At 37.4% G+C, this 14,574-nt stretch overlaps 1 long non-coding RNA gene across 3 annotated transcripts in view; it reads left to right on the forward strand.

Moving 5' to 3' along the window:
* The window catches only part of LOC141543027 (uncharacterized), a 48,691-nt gene extending 34,623 nt beyond the window's left edge, over window positions 1–14,068 (forward strand). Inside the window, exons 2-4 of one of the 3 annotated variants that reach the window (XR_012482301.1) lie at window positions 12,030–12,143; window positions 12,310–12,480; window positions 13,963–14,068. This is a non-coding gene — a long non-coding RNA (uncharacterized LOC141543027). Of the gene's footprint in view, window positions 1–12,029; window positions 12,144–12,309; window positions 12,529–13,917 lie in introns of those variants that run through there. The other 2 variants (XR_012482302.1, XR_012482300.1) reach the window with 2 other exon arrangements.
* Window positions 14,069–14,574: the final 506 nt, after the last annotated feature.

Consider the following 14,574-nt stretch of genomic DNA (forward strand, 5'->3'; position numbering starts at 1 on the left):
TCTTTTGGAATATCTTAGAGGGGCAGTGTCATAAATTCTTGGGGGCAGAAGGAGCTAGGAGCCAGGAAGTCTGATCTGCTCCTCATTTCCCATTGACAATTTATAATTTTAGAGCAAATGGTCCTCAGTCTTAAGGAACCAGGGGGGGTTTATGACTTAGGGGACTGAGGCAGGACAGTTAAGGAAACTGAGATAGAACAATTCATGGAAACTCAGTCAGAACAATGAGGGAAACTAGTGCAGGGAAACTGAGGTAGAACAGCTCAAGGAGATTGTGGCACAACAAAACAAAATAAAATTAAGATTAAAAAAAAAAAGAAAACTTTTGTTGTTCTATAAATTGCTTTCCTGGTTCTATTCCTTTTATCTTGCACCAGCAGATACAAGTCTCTTCAAGACTTTTTCATCCTTTCATTTCTTTTGGTTTTAGATTTTTATAACATTTTATTTCTTAGAAATACATTTTCTTCTCCCTGAAAATTAACTTTAAAATGGCAAAGCCCAGCAGAATACAACTTGTCTTGACTTATCACTGTACTTTTTGTTCATACTCGATAAAACATAGGAAAAAAGCTTTACAAAATCCAATAAGAGACTTGTTCTGTAAAACTACAAACTACTACAGACTACAAATCCTGCTCTGTCTGGACAGAGCGGAACAGGAACAAGAATTTCCATGTTCATGAGAAATATTAAGAGTGGTACTGAGTATAAAACTGGTTTCCCCAAGCTTATACTATTTTGCCCAGGAGAAGATGAATTTCTCTAATTTCTCCTGGCTCCACAGAACCCCAATCAGCCAGGGATACTCTTTATCCACTCAGGATAAGATCTAGAGCAGGAGCAAGTGAAGCCTAGTATAGTTCAAACAGAATGAAGCTTTTAGTTGAAAACTCGCAATAAAAATTCAGTCAAGTGATAAGCATTTCTCAGGCACCTACTATGTTTCAAGAAATTATCCTAGATGCTAGACACAGAAACACAAGAGGTGGAGCAAAGTTTGAAGATCAGGGTCCAAAGGGGTAACTAAAAAGCAGACCTCATAACTCAGTCCATGTCAGCTATTGCTTGCAGCTGTCATTACATTTTGCTTTTGTAATGAATGAAATTAATATGTTTCTTGTCCCATTAAAAGCCAATTAAGTCAGTGACAGATTTTTATGGACATACTTAAAACCAAAATTGAAATCTACAAAGCAGAATTTATGAAAATATTCTAAAGCTGGTTCTGTTTATTGCTCTTATGCCTACGCATTATCATTCAATTATGTAAATTATACTTTGTATAATTGTGAAGCACAATAATTGTTTGTTTAAAAAGGATTGTTCTTTCATTATTATGATTTTCAACTAATATGCTAATCACGAATCAACATTTTCAGGAATACTTAGTAGTGTTGTTGATAATTACAGAGATAGCACAAGGTGTATAGGGTTGGACAGTAAGAAGATCTGAGTTTAAATCTAACCTCAAATATTCTCTAAATGTGTGTTCCTGGACAAATCATCAAATCTTTCTCAGTATCAGATATTTGATCTCTAAAATGGAGATAATAATAGCTCCCTCACCACGAGGATGTTGTGAGGATGAAATGAGATTTATGCAAAGTACTTTGAAATCTATATAACAGCTAATTATTATTATAAGCTTATTCTCAGCAAGATCTTACTTGAGAATGTTGTTGAATTCAAAGCTAGTTTCTCCAGGTTTGGTACTATTTTGCCTAGAAGAAAATGAACTTCCTTAACTTTTCCTGCCTTAGCAGTTGCCCAGTCAGTCAGCTGTCCTCTCCATCCACTCAGGATAATATCTACCTTAGCAATTAGTGAGGTATGGCTTAGCTGAGGCTCCAAGTGCCAAGAACTTGGGCCAATGACAGGCTTTCACTTGCCATGGCGATTTTTACAAGTTTCCGCCCTGGATTTGGAAGATTGACTTTTCAATAGAGGATCTAGTAATAATAGTCTCCTCAACTCCAGGAACAATTCTATACTTGAACTGTAACACAGCCTTTGATTTCCTGTGGAAAAAAAGAAAAATAGCTTTTAAAAACAATCCTAATATGGACCAAACAGCTTTCTCACCAAACAAAAATGAAAGTGCTAAATAATAAAGAATTATAGAATGATTAGGCAGGAATCCAGGAATTCATCACTATTAGCTATTTTTAGGAAGGTAATAGTTTTTGCAGTGTTGTTCTTCAACAGGCCAAGACATTTTAAATTCAGCAGACTTTTATTTCTGATTTTTAATCTTTGTCTTTCTTTCTCTTCCTATTTTTCTTTTTCAATTTCTGAATGGGATCATCTGAGTGAAGACCTCTAATAAGAAGGGGGTCTCAATTTATGCTCTAAGTGTGACTTGAAACTTTGCAGTAACAAGCTGAGCTATAGCTAAAAGCTACAGGTGTTTGATTATCATAGATAAATTTACATTCTCTTCCTGTTGCCTCCTATTCTCTTTTTTTCATTAGCATTAAGAGTGTGTTATTGGCTAGTATTCTTGGCTCTGGGTAGATTAGTATGTAAGGCTGGGCTCCTCCAGCCAATGAGAGAAAAGATCAGAAGGGGGTGGAGGTTACTGCATTAGGGTCCATGTACTACTGCATTTGCACCACAACTGACCACTTCGGTTAAACACTACAGCCACAGATTTAGTGGCCTTCCAGGGCCTCATGACTTATTGAAATTTCCAAGGTCACTTGGGCTCATCCATCTTGAGGTATAGACTCATTGAACTAGTGAATCTGGAAAAGATAAATCTTCCACAATTTCCTTACCCTATTTTCCCATGAATCTTTTTGAAGAGACCTTGATATTGGGAAATCATAAGGGAAAAAGAACATTTGGGTAGGGGGACAGGGGACTGAACCTCCCTACTGGTTCTTCAGTCAGCACTGTGGATATACAGATAACCCTTGATTAGTACAAATAATGACTTCTCTAAAGTTGGACCACAAAATCACTCTATTTGAAGCTATAGTTATGTAAAATATGGCCATTGGTATTAGCCCAATTCAACCCCATAGTGCAAATCCCACTGATGTATGTGACCAATTCAGAAGATTCAATATTTTCATTAATTGGAACCAAACTCAGCTCTGTCTGGAGAAACAATAGGATAACTTAATATAATCTATGCCTTCTCAGAAACAGTTGGAGAGAAGGGCACACAACACAAATGTGTGTCCTGAGTAGGAAAACCAAGGAGAAATTTGAAAAGAATGAGTTTATTAAATTTGTCATCTGTAGAAGTGGCTTCAAATCTAGTCCTTTTCATTTACCAGCTATGTCCCTAGCCAGGAATGATAACAGAACTTAAACTATTTTAACTACAACTATTTGGTGGAAATTTGCAGCAAAAATAGAGATAAATTATATAAAGTGCTGTATGAATCCTGTACGATGATGGAGTCTGTTATTTGCTCAATGGGGCTTTGAACTAGCCAAATATTGTCCAAACTTATTCAAAATGTATCATGGTGCTAAATGTTAGAAAATATTATAGAACATCCTATGAAATTTAGAGACAACATTGAAGTTCTGCAGGATATCATCAGGTAAGTCACAAACAATGGAGAGAATCTATCCCTTGAGTAGATATTGACTAGTCATGTCACAAGTATAACCAACATTTTGACCACAGGTTTTACAAACTGGATCACAAATAATCTCTACTGACCCCAAAAGAAGAACTGACATTTTGGTTTGTTGAACAGGAGGAGAAGGAAAAGCAATAGAGGGGAAGGAAAAGAGAATTAGGGGAAGGGAAAGGGGGACTAGGAGAAGGAGAAGAAAGAAGAAAAGAAGAGGAAAAAAAGAGGAAAACGAAAGAGATAGTGGAAAGGAGAAGGGGACAAAGGAACAGAGATGAGGAAGGAGGAAGGGGGAAGACAAGAAAGGCTAAGAAGAACCAAAACCAGCAGCAACAACAGCAGCAACAACAGTGGGGGTGGTAGTGGAGAAAGGAGGATCATTAGGGTGGTTATGGATTATTTCTGTATTCTCAGGTTCAAATGAATCTGGAGCTGAACAACGCAAGGAGCAGAGGATACATTTCATACCATGAATGGAACAAGAGAAGCAGCAGGGAAAAGCAGAAGGGGGGGGGGGAGGAAGGCCAAGACTAGTTAGATAATAACCAGAATTGTTTCCCTTTGCAGAAATTTCCTTAAGGATTGGAGGTTGACCCCAAATCACTAGAATGTAGCGACAAAATACTGCTACCTTCTACTCCACCTTATATGTGACTTAAAAACAGACTTTGATGATCTCTCCTAATGGAAGCATGCAACACTATGATATAAAGTAACACAGAGAATCCCTGTAGGATATTTGAAAATAGTCATACCTTCCCTTAGTCTTCTCTCTCTTATCCGTATCTCATCTCTGAATTTATCAGTGTCCCTCCTAGAATGTAACATCGTTAAAAACGCCATTTTCTGAACAGGATCTCATCAGCCCAGAGTTGAATGGGTCTATTACCTTCTATATACCCTCTGAAGTCTCTGGGTATGTTTACATCTTTCAAGTAAAAGTGATAAATCTTTTTCTATTCAACTGCTGAAATCCCTCTCTGACCCCTCCCCACCTCCATTAATAATAGCAGCAATAAGGCTAATTATGTAGAGGATGGACTTGAACCCAGGGCAGCCTGGTTGAGGCCAGCTGTCCCTCTTCTACAAATCCTTCCCGACACACTTTCAGGCAGTAACCGGGAAGGAAGAATCAGAAGAGACTACATTTGTCCATCCGGGCCTCTAGGGTCCTTTTCAGGCTGGCTCCGCCTTTAGCTTCACAGAATTGTTAAAGGCTTGCAAGAGACTTGGCAGATTACCGAGTAGAATCTGATTTTACAGAAGAAACCGACGCTCAGAGAGGACGAGCTTTGCCTAATACAAAAGTAAGCAACAGAGCAGGTGCCGAGATTCGAATGGGAGACCAGGAGCTCACCCACCCTCGAGCGACCTCGAGCTGTAGATTCCTCGAGCTGAGAGTTAAGGGACCCAGCACCCGAGCACTCACCAGTGCGTGACTTGACTATCGCATCCCCGTGAGCGAGGAGCCGACAAAGGCACGTGCAGTTCAGTTCCCCTCTCGCCGTTGCCAGTGTAGCAGTCGGCTCTAGGGCTGAATCGGTTCTAACAGCTGCGGCCTCAGGTCTCAACCTCTGGCCTCGGGTTATTGGCATTCCCCCCTTTTAGTTCCCCTTTAACTGCCCCTTTAATTCCCCTTTTAACTCCCATTTTAGTTCCCCCTTCAATTTTTCTTTAATTCCCCTCCCCCACCCCCACCCCTAACAGGCTTCAGGGCCGGGAGAGAACTCCCCCGTGGGTTCTCCCTCCCGGCCCTGAAGCCTGCTTCCAGGATGAAGATTTTTGATTTCGGCAAGAAAAAGCAGTTTCCACCTTGCCCCCCCTTTAAGCTGCCGTATTTCGTTGGGGTCCAAACATCCAACTACATCCCAGGATACGTTATCCAGAACAAGGACCTCCGGAAGATCCACAAAGCTGCCTTGTTAGGGGATGTGGGCACAGTGCAACATCTGCTGATGTTCGGAAAAAACAGTGTAAACGAAGCAGATAGAGAGAAGCGGTAAGAGCAAAAGTTGGGGGAGGAGGAGGAGACAAGGCTCCACCCGAGGAGCCCAGGATATTCCTCCTCCCCAATCCCTGGACTTGAGTCCGTGTCCCCCACCCTCATTAATTCCCGGGAAATTAAACCCCCTCAGCACCTGGGACAGGGTCAGGGTCAGGTTTTGCTTCCTAAAGATTGGATAGCAAGTCCCAAAAGCTGGTGTCATCTCCTTCCTTCTTCCTGTCCCTTTTTATTGAATTGGAGACACCTTCCTTTCGCTTTTAGCCAGGATCCAACTGGCATATTCTTAATCAGTAGCAACGTGGGAGCAAATACGAATCTTTCCTGCTGAAGTTTTGACCTTTCTAAAGCAACTGTGTCTGACTATCCATAAAGATATGTGAGGGATTTTCTTGCCAAAGTTACTGGAATGGTTTGCCATTTCCCTCTTCAGCTCATTTTGATAGATGAGGAAATGGAGGCAAACAAGGTTAAACAACCTGACCAGGATCACACAACTTTAAATAGTTGACATCAGATTTGAACTCAGGAAGATGTCTTCCTGACTCCAAACAGGACTCAGAACAGCAGATACAAAGGAAATTGGGGATCAGGGATTGCCCCTACATTCTAGGAGGTCAGTAAGGTAAGGGAGCTAATCAAAAAGGCAGCCTCTGAGGCAGAACAGCTATTTGGGAAGAGAACTAAGAGAGTAGTGTTGAGAGAGAGAGAGAGAGAGAGAGAGAGAGAGAGAGAGAGAGAGAGAGAGAGAGAGAGAGAGAGAGAGAGAGAGAGAGAGAGAGAGAGAGAGAGACAGACAGAGAGAGAGAGAGAGAGAGAGAGAGACAGAGAGAGACAGAGAGAGAGAGAGAGAGAGAGAGAGAGAGAGAGAGAGAGAGAGAGAGAGAGAGAGAGAGACAGAGAGAGAGAGACAGAGAGAGAGAGAGAAAGAGAAAGGCTGTAGTTTGAAAAGCTTCAGAAAAGCAAAAAGAGAATTGAGAAAAGAATTAGATTTGGAAATTAAGCGATCCATTAACATCTGTAAAGAATTTAGAAGAAAGATGAGTATTAAAAGAAAATGGCAGGAGAGGAAATGGAGATACCTCTTGTCAAGACCTCTCTCATGGCATTTAGCTACAAAAGACTGGTGAGATGTGGGATGATAGTAGGGATGAATTGATCAAGTAAAGTTTCTTTGGGGACTGGGAGAGAAGACATGGGCATGTTTGTAGGCAGCAGAGAAATAGCCAGGATGTAGTGAAAGATTGAAGATAAGTGAGAAGACGAATGATAGGGAAGAAAGAATGCTATCTCTTGGATATGTAGGAACATTTTCATTGGCAAGGAAAGGGCTACCTCTTCATGTGAGATAGGTGAAGGAAAATATTCATAGAAGGCTTTTATAGATGAATTAGGTGAAAAGGAGGGCAAAAGAGGGAGATGGTTATTCTCCATAAATATGAGCCAAGATTTTTAGCTGAAAAGGTCCAGTAGATTGTGCAGCAGATGGGAGAAGGGATGAAAAGGTTTGGAAGAGCTGTTGTGGTAAGTGGCATAATGAATCATTTAGAGAAGTATAATATGAAAGGATTGCCTTGGATCAGTGAAAGCCTAATTGAAGTCATATGACATAAATTTGCAGTGGCCCTGGTAAGCACAGTTACATGATTTTCTCCAGCATCATTGACAATATGTGCATAGAAAGGCTGAGCCTTAGGAAAATGTTGGCAATATGATACATGAGCAATACATTCAAGGGAAGGCAAGGAACAGTTGAACAGCCATAAGGGAAGGAAATGGAGAGTTGGATAGCCATTATGAATGGTTCACAAGTAGTCAAGAAGCAGAAAGAAGAGTGTAGCTAATGCAGGAGTTAGGGCCTTGGATTAGAAATCATGGTCTGTCTGAAAAGCAAAGGAAGACATGGAAAGACAATAGATTGTGATCGGAGAAACTGAGGATTTGAAAGTATGGGAGTGCTGGGTTTGTGGGTGGTCAGAGGTCTATCTGGCTGAAATAGGATGAAGTAGTAAATCATATGAAATGAAGTTGAGCAACTGGGAAGTGAGCATGTTTTGAGAGAGTGATAATCTGTATATTGAAGTATAATGCTTTGGAAAGGAGAGATTGAAAGCTAAGACATGGGTGCAAATATCTATGTGTAAACAAGATGACATGCAAGCTGAAGTGGGAGTAGTCTCAGTGGGACAGCACTGGGTTTAAAGGAGATGACTAAAGGCTTCTGATAGAAGGCAAGACTTTTGCTGAAAGCAGGAGGTGGAAATGTGGAGCATTCCAGTCATGGGGACAGCAAGAAAAGTTACTTAGTGTCAGAAGATGGAGCGCTATGTGTGAGGAAAGGTCAGTGGACAAATACTTATTTAAATGTTTACTATGTAACTGACAACTCTGCTAAGATCTTGGAATACAAAGAATGGTCAAAGACAGGCCCTGCAGTCAGAGCACTCACGTTTCAAAGAAGAAGATAACATGAAAACAACTAAGTACAAACATGATACTCAATACGGGATAAAGCAGGAATAATCAACAGAGGAAGACAACAATTTTAATGGGGATTGGGAAAAACTTCTTGTAGAAGTTAGCATTTTAGCCAGGCTAGGGCAAGAGGTGAAGGCAAGAGAAGAATATTCCATGAGTGGGGGGCCATCTAGTAAAAATTCCTGGAATCTGAAAGTAGAAGTGTCTTGTGCTAGGATGGGCAGTGTCTGCTCACTCCATGTTTACTCTCTCAACCAAACTACTGGGCACAACGGGCCAATCTGTTGTACACAGTATAGAGGGGAAAGGAGACCCTAGTAATCTTAGAAAATGCAACTCAACCTAAAACTTGCTCACAGTATTTTATATCTATATTGAAGTATAATATATTCAAAGGCTTATCTCTTCAATTTATTTTTCTTTAAATAATTTCTAAAAGTATTTCCCCTACAATCCAATAATCCTAATTTTTTGAAAACAGATTTTTAATCTATATTTTAAAGTTAACATTTTGAACATGATTTCATATACAGGTGAAAAACAGGGATGAAGTTATGACTAATGGAAGATTTTTTTTTTTCATGTGTAGTTTATAGAATCAACTTCATTACTCTCTTAGCATACCTTATATAGTTGTCCAATGAAAAGCATAAGAGTTTCTCATGGGATGAGGACTGTTTATATAGTTTTATTGAGAAGAGGGAATTCCCATGACTGCAGGTCAGTATCTTCTCTGCAACTTTACATTTTAGAAAATTGTATTGGTCAGTAAGAGGTTACCTGTTTTGCCGAGGTTCCACAAAGCCAGTGTATGTGAGATGTAAGCACTAGCAGGTCTTGCAAACAACTTCCAGGATAGTTTTCCATCCACCATACTGTGCTGCCTCTCTTGATTTTATGAAACAATATATGCAAGAGAGTCTTTTATCATGAGTCACAAAAATTATACATAGGGAATTTAAATTCCATATATATTTTGCAAAGGACTTTTTTGTTAATTAAATATGAAAATCTGTGAAATCCTGTTTGGAAGTTTGCTGGTTGTAAATATATCATGCACTTGTCAAAGATGAATTTTATATTGTTTCTTAATTAGTGAAAATATGCAAGTAATTAAATGTGTTTTTAGAAACAATGAAGCCTTGTCCTGATTTAAACTTAATTTTTCATGTCATTTCCAATATCAGTTATTCATTAGCTTTCAAAGTTAAAAAAAGGGGTATATTTTGATGTTTTTCTTAATATTTTCCCTTCTCTTAAAAGCCAAGAAATAAAGGCATTGGCATGGTACTTGTGCACATACAGCCATACTTCAATGTACCTGGCTTAACATTTACAAAGCCTCAGTAGGTGTGGATAAGTGAGAACAGCCCCATAGGTTAAAGCAACAGAGGTATTGGCTCCCTGAAATGACTGAAGCCAAAGGCCTTCATAGTTGACTGACTATCCTTACTGACCTTCTTCTTATAGATAAGATAATTTGCAGTTGAATTAGTTTCAGAATATATAAATAGATATAAAATAAATCTGCATGTATGCATAGTTTTTTGATATGATTATTAAAATTTATTGAAATATATTAATGATCATGGAAATGATTATAAGTAACTGTTGGTTTAAAATATTTTTTTCTAAAACTAAAGAAAAACCAAAATCCTATAACCGCACAGTATGACAATTGAAAAAAAAAAAAGTTAATCCCTTAGATCAGAGAGCCCATGCCAAATGAGCCTAAACAGAATATCACTAATTATCTACCAGTCTGAAGTTTGACTAAATGTGGAGACACACTCAAAGTGAAGAACTTTGAACTTCTGGCCATCAGCTTCTTGTTAATTGAAAATTGTCAAGGATTCTTCCCTTCTCCCCTCTCCGTTTTTGGTTATATTCTACCCTAAAATGCACAACAACCAAATTGCCCTCCCAACTGGGTGTCACTCAGTTAGCATGATGGTTTACCAAGCATCTTTTTCACCCTTTTTTCCTCCATTATGAGAATTTTTTGCTGCTTTGCTTCCTTCCTTTCACTACTCATTATACAGTTTCCCGCTTAAGCAATTTCACAAATATAAACACCTTTTAAAAATTCCATTCCCCTTTTCTGCCAACTCCTTCCCTGGAATATCATTCTTGTATCCTGTCTTCCTTTAATTTTGCTTATCCCTTTTTTGAGTAAAAGATGGAGTCCATCTGGATTAAGAAAGATAAAATTAGTGTAGACTGAATTAACAAATCTCAATTTTAAAAAAATTCCCTTCATATTCTCAATAATAAAAGGCTTCATTTCATTTCCCCCTTTTCTAAAAAAACTTGAAAATCATTAGCAGTTAACTTTTTAACATGCAAATGTCTTATGTGTTGTTTTTCTGTTTTATTTCATTACTGATTTAAGAATTTGTATTACTGATAAATACTAATTATAGAAAGACCTGGATTCATATATATGTTCTAGTTATGTGACCCTGAGCAAATTTGTTTATCAGTTTCTTTAGTGTCCTCAAGTATGAGGATGATAATAATACCTACTCCCCAAAGATCAAATGATACAATATTTGTAAAATGCTGAACACAGTTTCTGGGACATAGTAGATACATAATAGATGCTAGTTTTCCTTCTTATCAAGATACATCCAAGCATGTCACCATTGCAGCTGGGAGTATGGGGGAGAAGAAATCTCTTCCCTTCTGACTATCTTAGACACTCTGGAAGAAGGCCAGAAGCAAAAGGCAAAAGGGCAGTTCTGAAAAACAAGAAAAAAATTAAAATATATTTATATGAAAATTTATATAAACATTCATTACTTCAGTAATACATGATTTTGTTGTTTTGGATATTTCCTCCACTAACACATAACACAACCTCTTTACAACTTGGTGTAGAAGGTCAGCTATGAGCAGGAGGTTTTCAATGAATAGAATGCTGGGCTTGGAGTCAGGAAGACTCATCTTGGTGGAGTTCAAGTCTGGTATCAGATACTAGCTGTGTGGCTCTGGGCAAGACTCTCAATTCGTTTGCCTCAGTTTCCTCATATGTAAAATGAGCTGGACAAGGAAATGGCAAACTACTCCAGTATCTTTAGCAAGAAAACTCAACATGAGGAGGCATGACTAAACAACAAAGATGCACTTTGAAATATATCATCAATAAACAATTCATCCTCCTTTGACCAACCTGGCAATATCTTTATGACCTTAGTTAGGTTGGTTGATGGATAACAGATATACCAGGCCCTTCCTGCAAACCCTTTCCACCATGGCAGAACTACCAAAATGCTTATCCTGCCGGAATACCCTGTGGCAACCTAGAGCCACTTCAACCGTACAATGCTGCATTTCAGTGAGTGTTGGTAGAGAATGCACACACGTGCACATGTGCTAGTACAAAGATCCTATATGTAAATGTCTAAGGGATTTTAATGAGGCAGCTGCTTCACTAAATATTTTGTAGTTGCAGATGGATAACTTAATGGAAAAAGTTATTAGACTTAACAACCAAGCAGGGTGAAGCCCACCTATAATCCCAGTTACAGGGAGGCTGAGGCTCATGAGTTCTGGGTTGCAGTGGGCCATGCCAGTAGGGTCTCTGCTCTATTTGGCGTTAGTATGGGTAATCCCAAAGTACAAGGGGCCAGAAAGTTACCTCAGGAGAGTTAAGCAGTCCAGGTCAGAACTTGAGCAAAATTCCCCTGCTATTCTATAGTGAAATCTACATCAATCTGCTAGATATATTTCTCCTGCTCTAGCGATTTTGTGTATCATATCCAGCAATGAGAGTTAATGCATATTTTGTATTTATTTAGGTGATATTAGTGGGCATTTATTTTGGAAAATATTTACAATTTAGGCATAAGAATAACGCATTATTAATTTAATTAAAATTATCCTAACACTGGTACAATATTGATTGCTGTAGTAGATTATCAAACAATCATATTGCTCTCTTATCTCTACAGAACATGTCTTCATCTGGCCTGTGCTAATGGAATCCAGATATTGTGTCTCTCTTAATAGAGAGAAAATGTAAACTGAATTTGTTGGACAAAGAGAGTCGAACACCTTTCATGAAGGTACACATTAGTTAACCATGCTGTTCATTGAAATGGATTTGGATTTCTGTCTTTGATTAAGAAAATCAAAAGTTTGTAAATAACTTATTTAAATATCACTAATTATGTTTGAATATATTCAATTTTACATTACATTATTATTTCTTTGTATATATTATGCTGACAGGCAATACAGTGTGAGAAAGAAGAGTGTGCAACTATCTTGCTTCAACATGGTGCGGATCCTAATCTTGGGGATGGCAAAAACAATGCTCTTCACTATGTTGCCTTTTATATGGACATAGACCTAGCAGCAAAACTGCTTCACTATAAAGCTGATATTGAAGCAAAAAACAAGGTAGAAACCAACAATCTTGTATAATAAAATAGATTATCAGCTAAAAAATCATAGTGTCCAATGTACATATTTTATAATTCATTTATTTATGAAAGCATATTTTTAATGAAAATAAAGTTATTCTCTAATCAAAGTTCATTAGTCTTTGGGATTTTCTAATGTAGGATGGAGGAGTGAGGAAGGCCGGGAGAGTACACATGACACTGGGAGACATTTCATTCACAGTGGAATTCCTGAGAAGGAAATTCCCTCCACTAATTTAGCTCAGGGCTTGCTCTAAGTTTTAATCTTAGAATATGGATTCTTCAACTGGGATTCATTAACTTTAAAAAGACTACATTAAGTTTATGCTTATTTCAATGTAATTGGTTTTGTTTATTTTCTATGTATTTTAGGCATTTAAGAACATTCTAAAAAGGGAGTCCATGACAGAGAAAAAATTAAGAAACCCAATGTTAGGGAGAGTCCTGGAGTCTAGGTGTTACTAGTTAGCTGACTATTTTATCCATCTCTCCAGAATTCTCTTTGCGTGATATATTAGGTATGCTCCCCAGAATGCAGTAGTATTACCAGATATTATTTACAATGCTTTTCTACATTTAGAACTTTGCAATGCGAATTTGTCATGAAGAAATGCCATAATTTTTTAGGAAAAACCTTTTGAAATTTGTTCCTGCTAAAACTAATTACACAGAGGCAGAATTTTCACAGGAAAAAAATAAATACATGTTTCCCTTATCCTAATGACTGCACATTTTTCTTTCTAGAACTGCTGAATGACTCCTGATTTTTTAAGTAAAGGCTTAATTCTTTGTCATTGCCACTTGGGAGAGGAAAAACAAGGAATATATTAGGAGGGTGGTAAGAGAGGCAAAGTGCTAGGTGAATGATTTTCTTCCAGGTTTAACTTATTCAGGGCAAGATTCTTTTTTTAATTTGTTTTATTTGCTGTTATTATTATTGTTGTTGAATTTGTTTGTATCTGAAGAGAATAGGTAAAAATCACTAGTCCACTTCAAACCCAGCTGGGATATAGCTTTACCTTAATAGAATTTTGAGGAAATAAGTTGGACAATAATCTGGCAAGAACTGAAGATACTTATGAAATAATATGAACTGGTATCTTATAAATTCTGAATTTCTATCTTCTAATTACATAGTAATAGCTAGAAAGAATCCAAAAGAGATCTAATTTCATTTTATCATTTTACACATAAGGAAACTGATGGCCCAGAGAGCTAAAATAATTTGCTTTGTGATGTCATAGCTATTAACAATAGAAGTAAGATTTATGCCCTAGTCTTCTCATTCCAATGTTCCATTGTTCCTTGCTTTCTTATCATGTTATTAGCAAATTCACATAATGTCATAAGTTTAATTAAAGTAAATATAGAATGCTAACTTAATGTAACAATATCTTTCTTGTAACTTTTGCAGGAAGGCCTTACACCACTTTTTTTTTTTTTTTTTTTTTGCTATTAGAGGACAGAACTATGATATGGCAGAATTTCTCCTAAAAATGGAGCAAATGTTAATGCCTTGGATGGCTCTAAAAGGTACAGTAATAAAAGCTTTAAAATACAACAACATTTCTAGAGGAATAAAAACAACTTAAATCATGGAACACTTAGTGAACAACAATAATTGAAATTGAATATCATTACAAAGGGGTGAAAAAAGTACACATCATGTTTGAAAAGAAAAAATCCCTATTTATGAATATGCAAGAGAAAAAAAGCAGTTCATATGAGCATATTAACCATTGTTTATTGGTGATTACTATTTTCAGTTTTCTTTATTGATTTTGAATTAGTTGAGATTATCCCATAGAAGTTTTGAACTTTCATAATTCAGTTGATTCTCTTTATGAAATAATCTTAATAAAACCCATGAGGATTGTAGCATGTATTTTCTGTTCCATGTTTCAATTTCCCTTAAGAATATGCACATTGATAAATGCAAATAAAGAAATGATATGATAAAATACTTTGATGGATCCTTGAGCTTATCATTATGCATACTCTTGCTACTGATTCAGATATTCATCCTTCCATCCAATCTCATCCACAAGATTTTTGTCATAAAGGATCCAGG

This window comes from Sminthopsis crassicaudata, chromosome 5, assembly GCF_048593235.1.
Source record: "Sminthopsis crassicaudata isolate SCR6 chromosome 5, ASM4859323v1, whole genome shotgun sequence".
Lineage (NCBI taxonomy): Eukaryota > Metazoa > Chordata > Mammalia > Dasyuromorphia > Dasyuridae > Sminthopsis > Sminthopsis crassicaudata.